General features: G+C 44.7%; 1 protein-coding gene across 7 annotated transcripts in view; it reads left to right on the forward strand.

Moving 5' to 3' along the window:
• The window catches only part of LOC137527620 (golgin subfamily B member 1-like), a 283,357-nt gene that overhangs the window by 77,809 nt on the left and 183,674 nt on the right, over nt 1–21,874 (forward strand). The window contains exon 1 of one of the 7 annotated variants that reach the window (XM_068248256.1): nt 17,990–18,056. The exons of the other annotated variants lie outside the window; for them this stretch is intronic. The gene's annotated coding sequence lies outside the window, so the exon portion shown is untranslated. Of the gene's footprint in view, nt 1–17,989; nt 18,057–21,874 lie in introns of those variants that run through there. 7 annotated transcript variants of the gene reach the window in all.

Below are 21,874 nucleotides of genomic sequence, written 5' to 3' on the forward strand. Positions count from 1 at the left end.
GTGACAGCCAGTTCATAGGTAGGCAGCAAAATGTAGTTAGGATTGATGATAAAGATTTATCATTTTGAGTATACCTAGAGCTGGAGACCCCATCATGCTTTTGCTATGGGTGTTTGATTTGTGGTTATTCCTCTGATGTGTGGCCTGTACCTGCACTTTCCTACTTTTGATCTGTAAATTGCCAGTTTTTTTCCTGTCAAATATCAGTTAAAATATAAATCCACTCCTTCCCTTGCCATAGGCATAAATATCAACACTTGGCCAAGTATTCGTGTCTCTGCCCGTCCGTCTCTCTATCTCTCTGTCTGTGTAGTTATTCTGTTCCAGAACACAGAAGAACATTGGGCACAGCATGCAGATTTCTGGTATGGGAAACCACATAACTCAAAATAGTTTCTGTCTCCACCAGATAAACATTGTTTTCAAGGTCAGATGGTTTGATCCCTTGGCCACCTGAAAGTAAACCTTGCCTTTTGTGAAGTAGCCTTGCAGTAAATAAATACCTTTTATGTGCAGTCCTTTAGTGGCTGGAGTATGAACACTTCTATAATGCTAATAAAACTGCTTCTGTCATTTTAAGATGAAGAAATGATTCCTCAAAAGATATTTAAACTACTACGGTACTTGCTGTGCTAGATATTCTCTAAGAGTTCAAACAAAAAAAGGTGTGAAATACTTGTTCATAAATCTAAAAAAAACAGTAACCATATTTAACAACTAAACCAAGAAGTATATGGAGGCTGCCATATTTATTTCCTTTTAACCTCCTGGGCGATAATGCTGAGCTCGGGGTATGTCGCGCAGCAGGAGTTCTCAGGCCCTGGTGGGCCGATTTGCATAATTTTTTTTGTTACACGCAGCTAGCACTTTGCTAGCTGCGTGTAACTTCCGCTCGCCGCCGTGACGCGCAGCCCCCCCTTCCCAGACCCCTTGCGCAGCCTGGCCAATCAGTGCCAGGCAGCGCTGAGGGGTGGATCGGGACTCCCTCTGACGTCATGACGTCGGTGACGTCATCCCGCCCGGTCGCCATGGCGACCGGGGAAGCCCAGCAGGAAATCCAGTTCTGAACGGGATTTCCTGCTTACTCTGATCGCCTAAGGCGATCGGAGTGGGTGGGGGGATGCCGCTGCGCAGCGGCTATCATGTAGCGAGCCCAGGGCTTGCTACATGATTTAAAAAATAATTATTTTTTTTTTAAAAAGTGCTGCGCCCCCTCCTGGGCGATCTAATTGTATTGCCCACAGGGTTAAACAATACCAGTTGCCTGGCAGCCCTGCTGGTCTATTTGGCTGCTGTAGTGTCTGACACAAGAAACAAGCATGTGGCTAAACTTGTCAGATCTGACAATGTCAGAAACACCTGATCTTTTGCATGCTTGTTCAGGGTCTATGGCTAAAAGTAGTAGAGGCAGAGGGTCAGCAGGATAACCAGGCACCTGGTATTGCTTAAAAGGAGTTAAATATGGCAGCCTCCATGTACCTCTCCCTTCATTTGTCCTTTAAAGGATAACTGCAGCTACAAAGTAGTATAGGTGTGCAATATAGGCCAAGGATCTAAGCTAAGTGTGTGCTTCGTTTTCTTCTAACAGTATACTCCATAACGGCCCTTATAAAGCTGCATAATATAGCTAAAATGTTTTGAAATTGCAGTTGACCTTTTTGTAAGTGGCTCTAAGGCTGTGTACACACTTTCAATTACTGTCGCTCTCCTGGATTGGGGACTTGATCCCTCGGGTGACAGTTTGGGTCTGACTCCTGTACAGATGCATCACTAGCCTACAAAAAGAGAGGGCATAAAGCGCGGCGCATGAGGGATCGGCTTCCGGCAGTTGGGGGTGAGTGTGTGAACAATGCGTTGTGTGCGCCCCCCAGAGCCGGGACAAGGTCCTCCAGCACCCAAGGCTGAGACACCAAAGTGCGCCCCTCCATCCCTCCCACCCTACCTGTCACACACTGATTGCTATTAGATTAAGAGGCGCCACAGGACCCACAACCTCCCCAACACCTTAATATCTAGTTATCTGGCTTACAGTCACTGCCATGTATCTCCTTTTCTTATTTCTTTCTGCTTCAAACACAATTAGGAATGACAGCTGAATGAATTCTGCGCCCCCTCCTACACTGCGCCCTGAGGCTGGAGCCTCTCCAGCCTATGCCCCGGTCCGGCCCTGGCGCCCTACCACCCCCCCCCCCTCACCCACCCCCCGTCAGATTGTAAGCCTCTGGCAGGGTCTTCCCTTCCCCTAGTGCAATCTACAGGACCGTGTGCTCCTTTCCTATGACAGCCTGTACTTGTATTAAATGGGCCTACCTAACCAGCCCAATATCGCATTATCGTGTATCTTGTACTGTTTGCCTTGTATAACTTTATACAACTTTGTTCTATGTTGTATAACCTTATGTCTGTCATCCTTGTATAATTGCATATTTATTGTGCAGCGCTGCGTAATATGTTGGCACTTTATAAATATAATAATAATAAGGGAAAGATTTTACAATGGGCAGACAATGAATGAATGATTGAATGAATGAATTAATTAATTATAAAGTAATGTAAAGAAATAAGCAATTTTGATTAAGTTATATTCAGTAAAGCTCCTTTCAAGGCTGTGGAGTTGGTACAAAAATCGTCCGACTCTTCAGCTTATGAAACCTTCGACTCCAGGTCCCCAAAATTGCCACGACTCCGACTCCACAGGCCTGGCTCCTTTTGCCTGTTTCCTGCATAGCAGTAGTCAGTCATGTAAATTTCTGCAGAGAGCTGCTTGCGAAGTCTCTGGAGCACATGTATTGTTATGGGGTGCCACACCTGTTTTAATAAAGGTGACAGATTTATGCAGGAATAAATCTTAACATTTGCTTTAATCCATCTAATATACAGTTAATTTAATTACAAAGTAATTATTTTGACTATTATGAAGAATAACAATAGGATTATTTTTCATTAGGATTAAGGTTTTACAACCAGTAGAAAGCTGAGCCAAGTCAAAAAAAACAAAAAAATGATCTCATCCATTAGCCGCAGCGGTTCATTAGTACCAGCAAACGTAAAGCTTGTTGAAGTGATATTTGGCTCGGTTCACAAAGAATGTGTTCGTAGATAGGCAACACATGAACAACTGCAGTTTTCAGCGGGCAATCCTTTGTCTCTAATTTGCGTTTTAATGACAAGACCAGACACAGAACATTTTATATTGCGCTTTTCTCCTGGCAGACTCAAAGTGCCAGAGCAGCAGCTACTAGGGTGCGCTCTATAGGCAGTAGCAGTAGTTTGCCATGCGATTCTGGTGTGTGTGTTCCCTGCCTTAGACCTTACCCAAGGTCTCCTCACTGAATAGGCATTGGCTTTCTGAACAGGAAGAGCCAAGATTCAAATCCAGGTCGCCTGTGTCAGAGGCAGAGCCCTTAACTGGTATACTATCCAGCCAATGCGCTCATCACATGCGGTCAGCTAGCGGAAATTGAACTTTGACTATGGGTATCGCAAGCAGTTTGTGGTATCCTCTTGCAGGCTACTCATTCACACACACACCTTAAAGTGAACCAGAGACGAAGCACCCTTGTGTATTTTACCATAGAAATCAGTGGGAACATTAGAGAATACATTTACCATGCTCTCTGTTCCATCCTCACTGCTAAAAGTGTCTGTTATCTAGCTGAGATAAGAATCCCGGACTGAGCATTGATTCTGGCTTTGCTATAATGACTCAGCTATAATGATTCCTGAGCAAAGCCAGCAGGGGGCAGGCTTGGACTTGAAGACAGCAAAGAACACAGTCTCCGCTATAATTATTCTGTAGCAAAGCCAGACCGACTGCTTAGTTGGGATTCTTATCTTAGAGGTGATAACAGGCAAATTAAACAGAGAACAATGTAACAAAGAGCAGATTAGGTGTTTACTGTCATGTTCCCACTGATTTATAAGGTAAAATACATGAGGTTGCTTCATCTCTGGTTCTCTTTAAGGCTGCTTACACACAGGGACGTTACAGGCGCACGTTAGTGCGCCTGTAACACTCCCCCAACGCACAGCAATGTAACACAAGTGGGCTGTTCACACAGCCCACGTTGCGTTACATGTAACGCTGCACGTTCTCCCGAAAGTGCAGCATGCTACGGCGTTAGAGCGGCTATAGCCGCGTTAGACTGTTTGCACATGCTCAGTGGGGGATAGAGCCAGCTACAGTAGCCGCGCACATGGCTACTTAATATTCACTGCACTGGCGGCAGCTGATTGGCCGGCGGGACCACGTGATGCGGAGTGTCTTGCTCCGCATTACACGTGGTCCCGCCGGCCAATCAGCGCCACTCTGGGAGACCCTGATAGGGATAGAGCCGCCTAACGCGGCTCACTCTACCGTCCTATCTTGCAGCACCATACGTTGTGTTAGGTGCACGTTATGCGACCTTAACGTGGCACCTAACGCAACGTCTTGGTGTGCAAGTAGCCTTAATCGCATTGTAAGTATGGGTCATCCCGTTGACTTATATTGCCATGCGATTCTGGTGTGTGTGTTCCCTGCCTTAGATTTGCATTATTTCTGCAGTGGAGGTATTTTACTTGCAGCCAGAACTTGCATTCTTTGTTCACAATTGCTTTTACGTCCTGGTATATTAACCACTTCCATGGTTTGCTTCAGTATATCTACGTCGCACAAGACTTCAGTTCCTGGCCCAGCGACGTAGATAATCGTCAATGGGTCAAGGAGCGATGCAAGGTGAAAATTGCTCTGGTACAGAAGGGGAAAATCCCCTTAGTAGTGGTCTCAGGCCATTTTTGTTTTGTTTAATTTGATGTTTTAAAGAGAGTCTGAAGCCATAATAAAAATGGCTTTTTACCTTCTATTCAGCAGGGGCATGTTTGCCCCTGCTAAAACGCCACTATCCCGCGGCATAACGAGGGGTCTTAACCCCCCAAAACCCCCCTGCTACCTCCGGGGAGCACTTCCGTGTGAGGCAGGGCTTTGAGCTGCAGCCCTGCCTCACACACGTCTATCAGCGGCAGACTGAGAGGGGCGGGGGAGAGGCGGAGATCCGCCGCTGACAGACGCGTGTGAGGCAGGGCTGCAGCTCATAGCCCTGCCTCACATGGAAGCGCACAGGGGCAGCAAAATCTATGACCAAGTTGGTCGTGGATTTTGCAGGGGGGGATTTGGGGGGCTAAAGACCTCTCGTTATGCCGCGGAATAGCGGCGTTTTAGCAGGGGCAAACATGCCCCTGCTGAATAGAAAGTAAAAAGCCATTTTTATTATGGCTTCAGACTCTCTTTAAGGACTCCTGCTTCACTGACTCTTTATGAGTGAAGTAAATGGAGAATAAAAGATGTCTGTGGTACAATTTGTATATGTTATTATATTGACATGTACTGTATGTTGCTTTAATCTTGCAGGAAAGGTGTGGCGATTAAAGACAGATTTGTCTTAAAATCCTGAATGTAGAAAACAAGTTTGATTAGTTACAAACTGTTCCACTACCCGCCTGGATCAGTTAGTGTACAATAATCACTTGGGTTGTGTTAGGGCTCTCATATGTGCAACTAAAGACAGTGAATTCCGGTGGAAAACAGGTGTGCTTTCCCCCCCCCCCGCCCATGGATTCACATCTGAGCTCTACCACAGCCTTGCTCAGACACGACACAGTTCTCTGCCACTGGGTAACGCCATCGTGCATCCAGTGCTAACACGGGTGGTGTTACAAACCCTGCCATTGGGCTGCATTTTAGCTGTCCATCTGAAAGAGTCCTTATCCAACATAAATAAAATTTGAAAAAATAGTAGGTAGGTATTTAACCCGCAGTTTGGTAGTTTACCTCACAGGTCGTTCTTTTTAGTTTACCATCCATGAATGTTCAATAAAAATCCTTTTTTAAAATATATATTTAGCTTTAAAGTGTACCCAAGGTGACATGTGACATGATGAGATAAACGTGTATGTACAGTACAAAACATGTTAATAACTAGGCTGTTTTTTTTTGTTTTTGTTTTTTTTATTGCTCCTTGAAAGAGTTAATTTTCAGGCATGGAAGTGACAGCTTTTGTCTTGTCAGTAGCTTGTCAGAAATAAAGTAATCATCACTGATAAGCAAATTAAAGCCATAAAAGTTTTCCTGGCAAAATACAACTTGTGAGGGCATGGGAGAGATAGAAAAGGGTCAATAATTCATGTATTTTAACTCTGGGACACTTAATAGACTGCCATTGAACAGAGACAATAAAACATTCAATCTACTTTGTAAATGTTTAACTACAAAATAAAACCATGGTATATCTAAAAAAGTCATTTTAGGAGTAGGATAAATACTATTGTTTATCTCATCAGCTTATTTTCACCTCAATTTCATTTTAATAGCTCTATAATAATAATTTCCAACCCATATGTATGTGTCCGTCTGGCCCGCTCCACTGTGATACGCCACCCCGTTTCGATGGCACGTGTGTTTGGAGGAATGGCGTTTTCACTCCTGCCCTGCGTAGAGCACATGTGCACTCCACCAGTTAGGATAAATACATGTAAGGATTGCATTTATGCATTGCACATGAAACAACATGGGCAATGCACAAGATGCAATAATGCAGGAAATGTCACTAATGCGGAAAAACTGAGAGTGCCAGGAATAAATGAATACAGTAATTTATTAATAAATGCAAGGAACATAAATTAGCATGCATAAACCTCATGCACTTCAACATGCAAAAATATACAAGTAATATGAACAATCTCCCTGTAAGCAAGTGCATTAAATGCATACACGTGCAATCTGAGATATGCAATACAAGACAATCTCCCTGTAAGCAAATGTAATCTAAGCATACACTTGCAACCTGGAGTACATACAATTAGCCTACTCTGCATAAGGTATAAATGCAGAGTAACCCAGTGTATATACAAATATGTGCACACAGACCCTAAACCCAGGATGATATTTACAAGCAATATACAGGTTATTTACAATACACAGATAATTCGCAGTACTAAAGGCAATAGGCAAACGGATGGCCATACAAGCAGAATATAAACCAGGAGATCATACAGTACAAGGTAATCGCTAGGCAGAGAATAGTCACAAGGCAGGCACAGGTCAAAACACGGGTAAGCAAAGGAACGGGATACTAGATACACGAACAGAGGCCGCAACTCAGGCTCAGAGGGCTAGAACACAGGTACGCAGATACAATGAACTAGCACTGAGTATAGTTTATGCTGGCCTTAAATACTGCTGCTGGAAGGTCAGGTGACCGATCTCCTCCCAGCAATAGTCTGTAACATACACAGTTCCTGAAGAAGAGGGCCCTCTGCTGGTGGACAGGTAGAAGTTCTAGATGTGAAATCTTCTGAGGAGAATCCTGACATCTGCTGGTGGAAAGGAGGAAGTTCATGCAAATAATTCACAACATCACCAGCAGATGTAGATCGTGACAATACAATTGTATATATCATCAGTTTATTTTAACCTCAGATTCACTTTAAAGTAAACTGTCTAGCCATACATGTAGTAATGTTTCCTCCAGTTTGGTCACATAGATCAAATTTGCCAAGGTTCTGTTGTCCATAGTATGCCCAGTCAGGAAATGAATCAGTGACCAAGCCCATGTAATTGACATGTTCGCTTTTTGAAGAGATAGGATGATTTGCGTGAACAGGGAAATGTGCAACCCTATTGAATTATCTGTTCTCTCATCGCAAATGTCTAATGAAAGTTGCTGCCAGAAAACTAGGTCAATGACATGCTAAAAATTCTGTTTTGCATGCAAATTCTATAAACTGGGTGAATCCAATGCATTTTCCTATCAGTTTCCATTGGCTTAATTTGAAGCTGTATTCAGTCATTGGCCATTTGTCCAGAGAACACAGAAGCCCAGCTTCCAGATACAGATAAGAAGCTGTGCCGTCTTCATATGCACTGTAATGACTTTATACGACATGAGATTTCTCCACCATTCCTCCTCAGTAACGATTAGATGCTTGAAATGAATACTATGAAGCTTCACTGTACGTGTACTGTTGTTAATTCTTGGTACAGTAATAAAACATCTACCACATCAGTTTGTCCAGCAATAATAGCACTTGGTGATTCACGTTGTCTGGCAGATGGAAAAAATCACGTCTGAAAAGGAACACTAATTAGCAAATGCTGGACAGACTGTTAACCACTAAATAATACTCAAATTGCCATTGATTCCCGCTTCCAGAACCATATACTCAAGCTAATCTGCACTAATCAATAGCTTCATTGGTGTCAGAAGTCTAATACACATTGACAGCTAAACTTATTAGAATTGACATATACAGGCAGAATAAAGAAGAGTAAATGGCAGACATAAATGGACACCGATGCTAGCAGAAACACAGATGAGACTGCCTGGTTGGCAGATTATTTGAGCTATCAGTCTGCCTACCCTTTAGGGCCGGGGCCCACTAGCAGAGCTTTGAGTGCGCTTGCTGATCAGCATAGCACTAGGACAGCGAAAACTCATAAGAATTGCTTTGAGGCCACTTGCACACTACATTTGATTCCGATTTAATTTCCGATTTTACATACAATTCCAATTTGCGATTTTGAATCGGTCCTGCGTGTTGCGTTTTTTCTGCATTTTTCTTCTTGTGTTGATAGCATCCAATGAAAATCGAAATCACAAATCAGAATTGGAAATTGGATTTGCTATTTGCAGTGTGCAAAAGTCCTGAAAACAAAACAAATTGCAAATGCTTAGCGATTGCGAACTGCTATGAGCTGACAGATGCTAAAATATGTGGCACAATTAGCTCTGGAGACAGACTGATTTCCATGCACACAGGGAGGACATACTTCAAAACACAGTTCTTTACCTCAACATGGGGGTACATGTATACAGTTCAAACACCCCTGCCTCTCACAAGTCCTTAAAGAGAATCTGTACTCTAAAATTCTTACAATAAAAAGCATACCATTCTATTCCTTATGTTCTCCTGGGCCCCTCTGTGCTGTTTCTGCCACTCCCTGCTGCAATCCTGGCTTGCAATTGAGAGTTTTAGGCAGTGTTTACAAACAAACTAACCAGCTTGTGATAGGCTCAGACTGTGACTCACACAGAGTGTGAAGAGGGTGTGTAAAGCTTCTGCCAATGACAAGCAGTGCTGCACATTCCACACATTCCAGCCTTAGCCGACAAAGCTGACAGAAGAGAGAAGATTAGATCATATAACAGAGATAACAAAGCCACTGGGCAAGTAAGAAAGGCTGCAGTAAGACAGAGCACATTAGAACAGCTATAGGAACTTATAGGATAGAAGAAATAAGGCTGAAAATATTGTTACAGGGCACAATTCCACTTGAGTGGAGTACACAGCATTTTGCTGCATCTGAGTCACACAGGGAAACGCGACCTATTCCAGCAGTAGCATGCTGTCTGAATCGCATGCAGCAGTTTTTCTTTCATGCATCCAAATCTGTATAGCCATGCATGGCGCAGCTACAGGGATTCAGATGCGCACTCTCATCTCTGCAAGTGCCGACCTTTACTCCAGTCACAGATATCGGACGGTATAATCCTCTGCTGTTTGAGTATTCCTGTATATAGAATGTGAATTATAAACTTATGGACGTAAGAACTTGCTTTGCTTTCACATACTGGTATTTTTTTGCAAAACTGGGGGCAAAAGTAATGACTGTCAAAGGAAATTAAAGCAAAAGTACAGTAGCTTGTTTTTATGATGAGGATCATGTAAGTAGGTTTTTGGAAACCAGTTGAAGTTATAATTTATCGCCGAAAATGATATTTTTCCCCCATAAGTGTGGAACACATGGAAACTAGCAAATGTATTTATATGCAAATATATTTGTTATGAAAAAAAGAGTTAATTTGATTGATCTCTCTGAAAGGGCTTGGAGCCTCCAAGTGCATCAACACTACAAAACAAAAACCACAGATTGGCTTCCAGGTGGTCTGAGCTGCCCAAACACCCCTGTGCCTTCAGTACACCATGAATAGGTTTAGATTGGCTTGGGCACAGAGACAGCAGAACTGGCATTTGCAATTTAGCTGACAGTCATAGGTCACCCCCACAGTGGTGCATTACTGTGAGGAAACGCGGAAAAGCCGCCGTCTCTCGAGGTGAGGCGGCTGTTTCCGCGTCCAGCATGGCGTCACAACGCGGAAAAAAACGCCGCATGCCGCATGGGCAGTGCGGCGGAATCCGCATTGGTAACGGCGGAATCCGCATCAGAGGCGGCCACCGCATTGGATTCATTGCATGACAGTACTGGTGTGGCTGGGACTGATAGTCCACCAAGATTCAGACTTACACGCGCGCGAGCACAGAGGCAGAGTTTAAATAGCAGTTAGAAGGGTGTCGGCTGACCAGCTGGGTCAGCTGACAAATTCCACTGCTCCCATTGGACCAGCAATTAGGGAGGTCCTGGAAAGGTCCTAGAGTATATATACTGCTGGTTGTTCACTTGCTCTTTTTCTGGCGTGCGATCACACATGTGGGAGCACCCAGATCCGTAGTCAGATCCGTAAGTGTGCCGGGACCAGCTGGAGCTGTAATCCTACACTTAGCTAGATTCTGTTGATAGCTAAAGTACTAGTTTGATTGTGATTATCTGTTATGACTTTTGCCTGCCTTGACCACCCTTCTGAACTCTGATCTTGTACCTCGTTATTTCTGATACTTTGTTGCCGAACCCCGGCTCGTTCCTTGACTCTGCTTCTGCCTCCTGATTTTGTACCCCGATATATCTGATACCCCGTTGCTGAACCCTGCCTGTACTTTGACTCCGCCTTTGCCTCCTGATCTTGTACTTTATCTGTCTGTGTGTGTACGACCTGGCTTGTCCGACCTCGAGAACCGACCTTACCGTTAGAGGCGGTTCCTCGCTCTGTTAGCGATCCTCCCTCCTGAGGGTCACTTTCAGATATACATTCCTACTGTCAGTCTGACTCCTCCCGTCTTGGAGAGCTCAGGTCTGCGGAAGGAATCTGTGCAGTACTCCTTGCTGCATTGAGGCCTTGTCCTCTAAGTGTTACTGTTACACTAAACACTACACTCTACTCAGGTGAACAGAGGTTAGTTTGTATATCGGATTATCGGTGAGACTGCAGATCACTTATAATCTGGTATATATCTGTATTTCCGGTGATACTGCAGATCACCGGTAATCAGATACTCTCTGCACCCACCGATCGTTACAGATGCGGATTCCGCCGCACTGCCCATGCGGCATGCGGCGTTTTTTCCGCGTTGTGACGCCATGCTGGACGCGGAGACAGCCGCCTCACCTCGAGAGACGGCGGCTTTTCCGCGTTTCCTCACAGTAGCACATACCGCACAATCCTTAACAAATTCTTTGCAGTCGGCTGCCAGAGACGGCCACCAAGCGCACCTGGCCACAAGATCCTGCGTTCTAGATGCCCCAGGATGTCCCGCATTCTTGTGTGAATGGAATATCTGTAGCACCCGGAGACGGAATGGCAGAGGCACAAATAAAACCCCCTCAGGCTTCCCCTCAGAGACATCCTGCTGAAAAGGACTCAAGGTCTCTGTCCAGTCTTCCCAAGTCTCTGTTACGGCCAGCACCAAATTTTGTGGGACAATGGTCTCTGGGGCAGAAGGCTGTGCTGTCTCCAACTCAAAGCATCTGGACAGGGCATCTGCCTTAATGTTCTTGCTACCCGGGGTATACGTAATTATGAACCTGAACCTCGAAAAAAACAAAGACCATCGAGCCTGACGGGGACTTAATCTCTTAGCCCCCTCGATGTATTCTAGATTCTTGTGATCCGTGTATACAGTAATTGTATGTTCTGCTCCTTCCAGCCAGTGACGCCACTCCTCAAAGGCAAGTTTAATGGCTAAGAGCTCTCTGTTGCCTATATCGTAGTTTCTCTCTGCCGGAGAGAACCTACGAGAGAAATACGCACAAGGGTGTAGCCTTCCCTGCAAGCCTGACCGCTGAGACAGCACAGCCCCTACCCCAACCTCCGAGGCGTCTACCTCAACAATAAAAGGATAAGAGGTGTCTACATGTCTCAGGATGGGTGCGGAACAAAACAAATCTTTTAAAGTGGAGAAAGCACTTAATGCATCAGGAGACCAGTGGGTGGTATCTGCCCCTTTTTTCGTAAGACAGGTGAGGGGTGCGATAACCGTGGAATACCCCTTTATGAACCTTCTATAATAATTTGCAAAGCCTAAAAACCGCTGTAAAGACTTCAACCCAACCGGCTGAGGCCATTCCAAAACAGCGGAGACTTTGGCGGGGTCCATAGACAGGCCCGTGGTGGAAATTATGTACCCCAGAAAGGCGACAGATGTGACTTCAAAAATACACTTCTCAATCTTAGCGTAGAGTGAGTTTTGTCTTAATTTGTTGAGTACAAATTTCACATGCATTCTGTGCTCAGAGAGGTTGTTGGAGAAAACAAGTATATCGTCTAGATAGACCAGCACAAATCTCCCCAACACCTCTCTGAAGACCTCGTTGATGAGTTCCTGGAAAACGGCCTTTAACACGCCAGACGGGCATTACGAGTATCTGGTGATGCCCTTTGGGTTATGTAATGCTCCGGCCGTTTTCCAGGAACTCATCAACGAGGTCTTCAGAGAGGTGTTGGGGAGATTTGTGCTGGTCTATCTAGACGATATACTTGTTTTCTCCAACAACCTCTCTGAGCACAGAATGCATGTGAAATTTGTACTCAACAAATTAAGACAAAACTCACTCTACGCTAAGATTGAGAAGTGTATTTTTGAAGTCACATCTGTCGCCTTTCTGGGGTACATAATTTCCACCACGGGCCTGTCTATGGACCCCGCCAAAGTCTCCGCTGTTTTGGAATGGCCTCAGCCGGTTGGGTTGAAGTCTTTACAGCGGTTTTTAGGCTTTGCGAATTATTATAGAAGGTTCATAAAGGGGTATTCCACGGTTATCGCACCCCTCACCTGTCTTACGAAAAAAGGGGCAGATACCACCCACTGGTCTCCTGATGCATTAAGTGCTTTCTCCACTTTAAAAGATTTGTTTTGTTCCGCACCCATCCTGAGACATGTAGACACCTCTTATCCTTTTATTGTTGAGGTAGACACCTCGGAGGTTGGGGTAGGGGCTGTGCTGTCTCAGCGGTCAGGCTTGCAGGGAAGGCTACACCCTTGTGCGTATTTCTCTCGTAGGTTCTCTCCGGCAGAGAGAAACTACGATATAGGCAACAGAGAGCTCTTAGCCATTAAACTTGCCTTTGAGGAGTGGCGTCACTGGCTGGAAGGAGCAGAACATACAATTACTGTATACACGGATCACAAGAATCTAGAATACATCGAGGGGGCTACGAGATTAAGTCCCCGTCAGGCTCGATGGTCTTTGTTTTTTTCGAGGTTCAGGTTCATAATTACGTATACCCCGGGTAGCAAGAACATTAAGGCAGATGCCCTGTCCAGATGCTTTGAGTTGGAGACAGCACAGCCTTCTGCCCCAGAGACCATTGTCCCACAAAATTTGGTGCTGGCCGTAACAGAGACTTGGGAAGACTGGACAGAGACCTTAAGTCCTTTTCAGCAGGATGTCCCTGAGGGGAAGCCTGAGGGGGTTTTATTTGTGCCTCTGCCATTCCGTCTCCGGGTGCTACAGATATTCCATTCACACAAGAATGCGGGACATCCTGGGGCATCTAGAACGCAGGATCTTGTGGCCAGGTGCGCTTGGTGGCCGTCTCTGGCAGCCGACTGCAAAGAATTTGTTAAGGATTGTGCGGTATGTGCTAAAAGCAAACCCTCCCGGCTGGCACCTGTAGGGAGGTTGCAGCCTTTACCCACCCCGAGTGAACCATGGACCCACTTGTCCATGGATTTTGTGGGTGAGCTTCTCAGATCAGAGGGCATGTCGGTCATTTGGGTGGTAGTCGACCGCTTCAGCAAGATGGCCCATTTTGTGCCCTTGAAAGGACTCCCCTCGGCCCAGGAATTGGCAGACTTGTTTATCAAACACGTGTTCCGGTTGCACGGCATTCCGGAAAACATAGTGTCCGATCGGGGAGTCCAATTCGTATCTAAATTCTGGAGGGCATTCTGTCATCAAATGGGCATGAAGCTGTCGTTTTCATCGGGCTACCACCCACAGACCAACGGTCAGACAGAGAGGGTCAACCAGTCGTTAGAGCAGTTTTTGAGATGCTACGTTGCAGAGGCGCAGAATGACTGGGTCAAATTTCTGCCCTTTGCAGAATTTGCACAAAACAATTTGAAAAGTTCTTCCACTGGATTTTCTCCGTTCCAGGTTGTGTCTGGAAGATTGCCCAAATTTTCACCGTTACCAGTGGCCTCCACTCCGTTTCCAGCTCTGGAGGCTTGGCAAAGGTCTTTTAAAGACATTTGGCGGACGGTGAGAGAGTTTGGAAAAGGCGTTTCTGAGTCAGAAGGGTCAAGCTGACAAGAAACGGTCTTTGGAGTGGAGATTCCAACCAGGAGACTTGGTTTGGGTATCCACACGTCACTTGGCCCTGAAACAGCCCTCAGACAAGTTGGGTCCCAGGTTGGTCGGGCCTTTCCCGATAGCCAGAAGGATCAACAACGTCACTTACGCTGTTGATCTTCCCGCCAGCATGCGTGGGGTAAGGTCCTTCCACGTATCCCTGCTTAAGCCAGCAGTCTATGTGGGTCCCACTCCTCCTCCATCTGTGTTGGTGGATGACCAACCTGAGTACGAGGTAGAAAAGATTTTAGATTCACGCGTTGTACAAAACTCGGTACAATATCGCGTACATTGGAAAGGGTACGGCATTGAGGAGAGACAATGGGTACCGGGGAGTCGCATGCATGCGGACGAATTAAGGAGGGAATTTCACGCCTTACATCCCGAGAAACCTGGTAGGAGTTGTCCGGAGTCCACTCCTCGGGAGGGGGGTACTGTGAGGAAACGCGGAAAAGCCGCCGTCTCTCGAGGTGAGGCGGCTGTTTCCGCGTCCAGCATGGCGTCACAACGCGGAAAAAAACGCCGCATGGGCAGTGCGGCGGAATCCGCATCAGAGGCGGCCACCGCATTAGATTCATTGCATGACAGTACTGGTGTGGCTGGGACTGATAGTCCACCAAGATTCAGACTTAGGGCTTGTTTCCACTGTAGCGGTGCGGAATCGCCTGGATTCCACCGCTGAAGAAATCGCATGCGGCTGCGTTTCCCCATGCGGATTTCCCCGCGATTTCGCATGCGATTTCGCATGGCAAGGAGCCATGCGAATTTAACCATGTCACTGCCTGTGTTAAGTTCCATTGGCTTTCATGCGAAATCGCATGCGAAATCGCGGGGAAATCCGCATGACAAAGCCGCATGCGATTTCCCTATTAAATACATTAGCGGCGATTCGCATGCATTCCACTCGCAGGCGAATTCGTTGACTCTTTTGAGCGTTTTTTTACCGCTGAAAAAAACGCACCTCAACAACGCTACAGTGGAAACAGGCCCATCCACTTGCATTACATGTGCGAATCCGCATGTGTTGGACACATGCGGATTCGCGATAGTGGAAACGAGCCCTTACACGCGCGCGAGCACAGAGGCAGAGTTTAAATAGCAGTTAGAAGGGTGTCGGCTGACCAGCTGGGTCAGCTGACAAATTCCACTCCTCCCATTGGACCAGCAATTAGGGAGGTCCTGGAAAGGTCCTAGAGTATATATACTGCTGGTTGTTCACTTGCTCTTTTTCTGGCGTGCGATCACACATGTGGGAGCACCCAGATCCGTAGTCAGATCCGTAAGTGTGCCGGGACCAGCTGGAGCTGTAATCCTACACTTAGCTAGATTCTGTTGATAGCTAAAGTACTAGTTTGATTGTGATTATCTGTTATGACTTTTGCCTGCCTTGACCACCCTTCTGAACTCTGATCTTGTACCTCGTTATTTCTGATACTCTGTTGCCGAACCCCGGCTCGTTCCTTGACTCTGCTTCTGCCTCCTGATTTTGTACCCCGATATGTCTGATACCCTGTTGCTGAACCCTGCCTGTACTTTGACTCCGCCTTTGCCTCCTGATCTTGTACTTTATCTGTCTGTGTGTGTACGACCTGGCTTGTCCGACCTCGAGAACCGACCTTACCGTTAGAGGCGGTTCCTCGCTCTGTTAGCGATCCTCCCTCCTGAGGGTCACTTTCAGATATACCTTCCTACTGTCAGTCTGACTCCTCCCGTCTTGGAGAGCTCAGGTCTGCGGAAGGAATCTGTGCAGTACTCCTTGCTGCATTGAGGCCTTGTCCTCTAAGTGTTACTGTTACACTAAACACTACACTCTACTCAGGTGAACAGAGGTTAGTTTGTATATCGGATTATCGGTGAGACTGCAGATCACTTATAATCTGGTATATATCTGTATTTCTGGTGATACTGCAGATCACCGGTAATCAGATACTCTCTGCACCCACCGATTGTTACAATTACATAATGGTCTGGGATGGCCTGGGGAAGCAAAGATGCCCCCTGATCAGCCCAACCATATGTGAAAGTATAATAAAATATTCAACAATTTTCCGTAAATTACAACACACCTTGCGTCCAGAAATTGGGAAACAAGCGTTGAATTTGACTTTATATTCTCTCTGGCGGGGGCAGCCTCTTCTACTCTATGGAGAGGAGAAGGTGGACGATGATCAGAAGGTGTCCCTCTGTGAAAACATCAGTAGACATTCCTGCAAGAATAGGGGCCACTAACTACCTGTTTTTGGTTCAACTCGATAGACATATGTCTTCATTCAACCCAAATAATTACGTAACCTCATCAGCGATATAGGGGGACACATGCACAGTCTATTCCCTGCCTCCCCCCGAGGATCACAATCATTTTGGGCCTCGAAAATGTAAGGCTATGTTAACGGAGTGTATCGTTCCCTGTCAAAGAAGGAACACACCACGGCAGAATGTTAGCGGTACGCAGCACTATCTGCTCAGCGAACGTCGTATAGGTGTTGAATTGCGAGGTTCTGCATTATCCATTTGCCGCTCAGCAACGCCCCACTGTGAACGGGGCTTAATGTGAGTTCATAGCTTTAGAGTATAAGCACTTTGGTACGGAGAGGTTCACATCACTTTACAGGTGAAACTTGAAAAAATTAGAATATCATGAAAAGACTCATTACATGCAAAGCAAGATATTTAAACCTTTTATTTGTTATAATTTTGATTATTACAGTTTGAGAGCCCCAAAATCAAAATATCAGACCATTAGAATATTGTGAAAATGTTCAATATTCTCGACTCGGTGTCAGACTCTAATCAGCTCATTATTAATCCAAAACACCAGCAAAGGGTTCCTATTTCATATAAAAGTTTCGCCTTTCACTGAAATAAATGGACTTTTGCATGATAGTCTAACTTTTTGAGTTTCACCTGTATGTCACTTTTTTTGTCTTTGCCTCAAGTTTATAATTCACTTCCTTTCTTTAATGCACTTGTTAGTAATTTGTAATTAAAGAATAATAATGCAGCTCTGTGAGTTGTTGAAAGAAGAAACAGTCATCAAGCACGTCATCTAATAAATTAGGAAGATGATCAGCCATTTTTTTCAGTACTGTGCAACTGGTGAGCAATCTTTCCTTAGAAAATGTCATGCATATATTAATGCAGCGAGCAGCCTGCCTCCCCATCCTCCGTGCTGCAGTGATAACAGACTTCTGTTGTGGGAAAAGACTGAGGTCATCGGCTGTGTTGGAGGGCCTCTCTGTGGATCACGTGTCCAGCGGGGAGCAGGGCTGCCAGGAAGGAAATGTAAGCTGCAGAAACAAAAGCATTGTGAGCGGGTGTAAAGAGAAAATAACTTCTTAACAACTGGGGACATATCACATCCTCGCTGCGACCAATCCCACCTACCCATATCTTAACACAATGACACTTCCATCCAGCAGCAGAAAAACAGGCTAAACCTCCCTGCTGCTGCTTGTTTCAGCAATACAATAAACATGCCACCCCAGGCAGCATTGAGATCTTCCCTTACGTCTCAGTGATGCTAGTTTCACACTTCCTGTCTGAACGATAACATTCAAACTTAACTGCCTGCCCTGTGCTGCAGCATCCACATCAAAACAGGGTTGTTTTCCAGGTAATCTCCAGTCTGTCATTTAGCACGATGATTTAATTGCAAGGATTGAAAAGAAAAACACAGATGCTTAGGGGAAAAAAATAATAGAAGTGTCTTTTTGAGATAGCTGATACGCTCTCTTTTGTATTAACCATTTCAAAGGAGGGATCAGCTTTTCATCTGTATTGCTTGTTTATTTATATCTGTAGCAGGGAAATACCCCTTTCCCTGCAGGATTGTATTAATATGCATCAGGGTTTCCTCAGTTTTTATGCAATTTTAATGTTTTCTTTATAGAAAAGAATTTTATTATTATTTATATAGCACTGATATCTTCTACCGTGCTTTTACAGAGTATAGAAGTACTCTTGTTACTAACTGTCCCTAAGAGGGGCTCGCAATCTAATTCCCACGATAGTTATATGTCCATCATCGTCTAGGATCAATTAAGGGATAAGGCAATTAACTTGTTTGAATGTTTTTTGCAGAAAAACCCGGGAGAACATACAAACTCAGTGCAGATATTATTATTATTATTGATTTAGAAAGCTCCAACATATTCCGTGGCAGAGTACAGAGTAAGAAACAAACATGGGGCACATAATACAGACAATGGTATACACAAAATATAGATACTAGTACATAATACAGGATTGGTAGAAATAGTAATTACAGTGACAAATGTAACAATGTATATTCAATTCCAAGACACGCAAAGGTGAGAGATCCCTGCCCTTGTGAGCTTACAATCTAAAGAAATAGGAACCTAGGTATGGTAGTGTACAATATGTATACCTGTGGGCAGTTTGTTTTTAGGTTTTATTTAGTGAGGAGCACAACTTGGCCAAAGGTTGAAGAGAAATGGCATAAGATAGTGTGTATGGTTGTTGGAAAAAGTGAGAGAGTGCCCTGACTATGAACCGGGGACCCAGCACTAAAAGGAAAGAGTTCTGTCCACTACGCCAACACACCGCCCAATGCAGGGGAGTAAAATGAGTAGCAAAGCCTCTTGCCCTAACTAAAATGAGCCCTAATTGCTCTTCTTGGCAAATGTGGCAACACTACTCTGGAGTACTGTTGCCATGAGACTGGTAAGAAACTTCAGCCTTGCTTCAGGAGGAAGCAGATCCATTGACAAGCGCCAAACCCTGACACTGTTATCTCCCAGTTCCTGTTAGAAGTTTTGTGCAATGACTGCTATATATGCTCATGAAAAGATATACAATATAAGGTTTGCCATTAATCTTGGCAATATATACTTCCAGACTAAAAGAACTGAGCTTTGCTCAACAAAATTGGCTTATCGCTCACGATTTAAATGACCTATTAAGGATGGTTTATGTTGAATGCTTAAAGAGGAACTTTACTGAAAGATAGTATTAGGGGGAGAAAAATAAAAAAGTGAGAAGTTAAAAAATAGAAGAGAGATCAAGAAATAATTGACGGTCGCTCTGTAATTCAGTCATGTTCGATCCGCTCTGAGCCTGCAGGTCCTCATCTTTACTACTGGCATACAAGAGTTCGATGCACAGAAGGAGATGCTGCTTGCTTGGCAGTTGGAACCAGAGCTGCGGAGTCGAGGACTTGGAGTCGGAGCAATTTTGGGTACCCGGAGTCAGAGTTGGAGTCAGTGATTTCATAAACTGAGGAGTTGGTACAAAATCCACAGCACTGGTAAGTATTTGACTAAGGAGTAGAGGAGTCGGAGCCATTTTGGGTCCCTGGAGTCGGGGTTGGAGTCGGAAGATTTTTGTACCGACTCCACAGCCCTAGTTTGAACCAGCCGTTACTTACCTCAGTACAATGAGGTTCACAGACAGGAATCTGGCAGGGCCGTGGCCCTGACATCGCACTGTGGGAGGGGTTTCACCACGCAGAAGTCCCTAGGGTTTCGCTACTGATTGGGATGAAGTTCAATAGAAGGTTAAAGTTCCTTTTTAAACACTGCTACATTTTAACTGATCATCAGTTGATACATTTTAACTAAATGTAGGGAAACATGGACATTTCCTTCATCAAGGCGGCACATCAGTTGTCCGTTCAATGATAACGGACAGCAACTGATTCAGTCCAGCCCCAAGGGCTTTGTAACTGATCGGTTCTGCAGCAGTGCATTGTGAAAAAGCTTCCAGGTAAAAGTAAAAATGCATATAATAGAAACATGGACATTTCCTTCACCCAGGCTACACATCATTTGTCTGTTCAATTTTGACAAACCACAACTAATTAAGAGTAAACCAGCCCTGCTCAGTTTCTCTCCTATTTACAATTTATGCTAGTATTCATCTGCACTGAATATTTATTATTCAGCAATGACTCTGGACAAGCAATATTCTCCCAAAGCACAAATAATTGTGTGTGGGTTTTTTTTATCCTGTGCTTGCACATGTTGACTTATTGCTTTAGGACACTTGCAGCTAGCCCCTTGCTCTGCAGTGCAGCACCATCCCTCTCAATATGACTGAATGGAAACCTGCAGATACCACAACAAAATACTGTTGGCTATTATTATTATTTTTATACACATTGTTGTGAATGGGTTCTGTGACCTCAGTAGGTAAGCTTGGCTAGCAGTGGTGTTGGAATGTTGGCAAATAATGATCTTGGACATTTAGTGCCTCAAAAGACAATAGTAATTAAGTCACTAAGTAAAATCCTTGGGAATTTGAAAACTATTATCAGCTTGTAAAGCAGTAACACAGAGGCGCCAAGTAGAGACGTCTCTACAGAGGCGCTCAGCCAGGCCATTGACCCGATTTTGTACCCTTCAAAAATGTTTGCCTGATGAAGCGGGATTGTGACCCATGAAGCGCGTTGCAACTTTGGAGCTTTTAATAAAAAGTTACTTTATACTGTGAGTAACGTCCCATTGTCCGGTCTTTCTTTCTACGAGGGAGGTGAGTTCACCAACTTCCCCCTTCTAAACAGTTTTTAATCGATTTTACTCTATTTGGCGCCTCTGTGTTACTGCTTTACAAATTGTCTAGTCCACCCTTGGTGGAGGGGTGTATCCCCATTCCTTCCTGTCTACATAGAGCGACTTCTTAAACCTGAACGGGGTCAGGTTATAATTCTCCCCGCCTGCCTTTCCAGTGGTTGCCTTTGTGGCGACCCACGTTTGTGAGTATAGCCATTACTTTGTTGTACACTTGACTAAAGGGGCCCATACACACAGCCGATTGTCTGGCCGATCGATCAAAATCGATTGATCGATTGCAAATCGGTTGACCGATTGGCAGCCGATTTCGATTGATTTCAATCGATCTGGCAGGGTGGAAAATCCAGGTCGATCTGTTGAGATTGCTTATCATTTTCCATTGTCCCTAATGGAAATCTGATGGCAAAAAAATGCCATCAGATCGATTTTTTTAAATAGATTTCAAACTGAAATCTATTGGAATTCTAATCCTAATAAAAAATGTTTCTAAACATATCAGATAGATAAGAAATCTATCTGATGATCTATCTGCTGCTAATCTGACGAGTGTATGGCCACCTTAATCTGTCACTGAGATACTACACTATATTGGGCTCTCGGTTTCCTTTTGTCTCCTTCAAGCTATTTATTATCAGCACTAAACACCTTGATAATTAGATGCGTATCATAGCGCCCGACTGTAATCTGCAGTAGCACATAATATAAATGTATGGCTTACCCCTTTAATTCTCTTCACTGCTGTGCAAAACCCAAAGATGCATATCACACTAAAAGCTCGTCCGAGTCAGAAAGAGCGTGAGGGGTGTTTCACTCAAGTGTGTGCAATCTATCCAGAAGTCCTTTGTGATCTATTAGATCACTATTTACACAATGGGCACCCCTGCTGTAGGACAAGACATTA

This window comes from Hyperolius riggenbachi, chromosome 8 (genome assembly GCF_040937935.1).
Source record: "Hyperolius riggenbachi isolate aHypRig1 chromosome 8, aHypRig1.pri, whole genome shotgun sequence".
NCBI classification, from domain to species: domain Eukaryota; kingdom Metazoa; phylum Chordata; class Amphibia; order Anura; family Hyperoliidae; genus Hyperolius; species Hyperolius riggenbachi.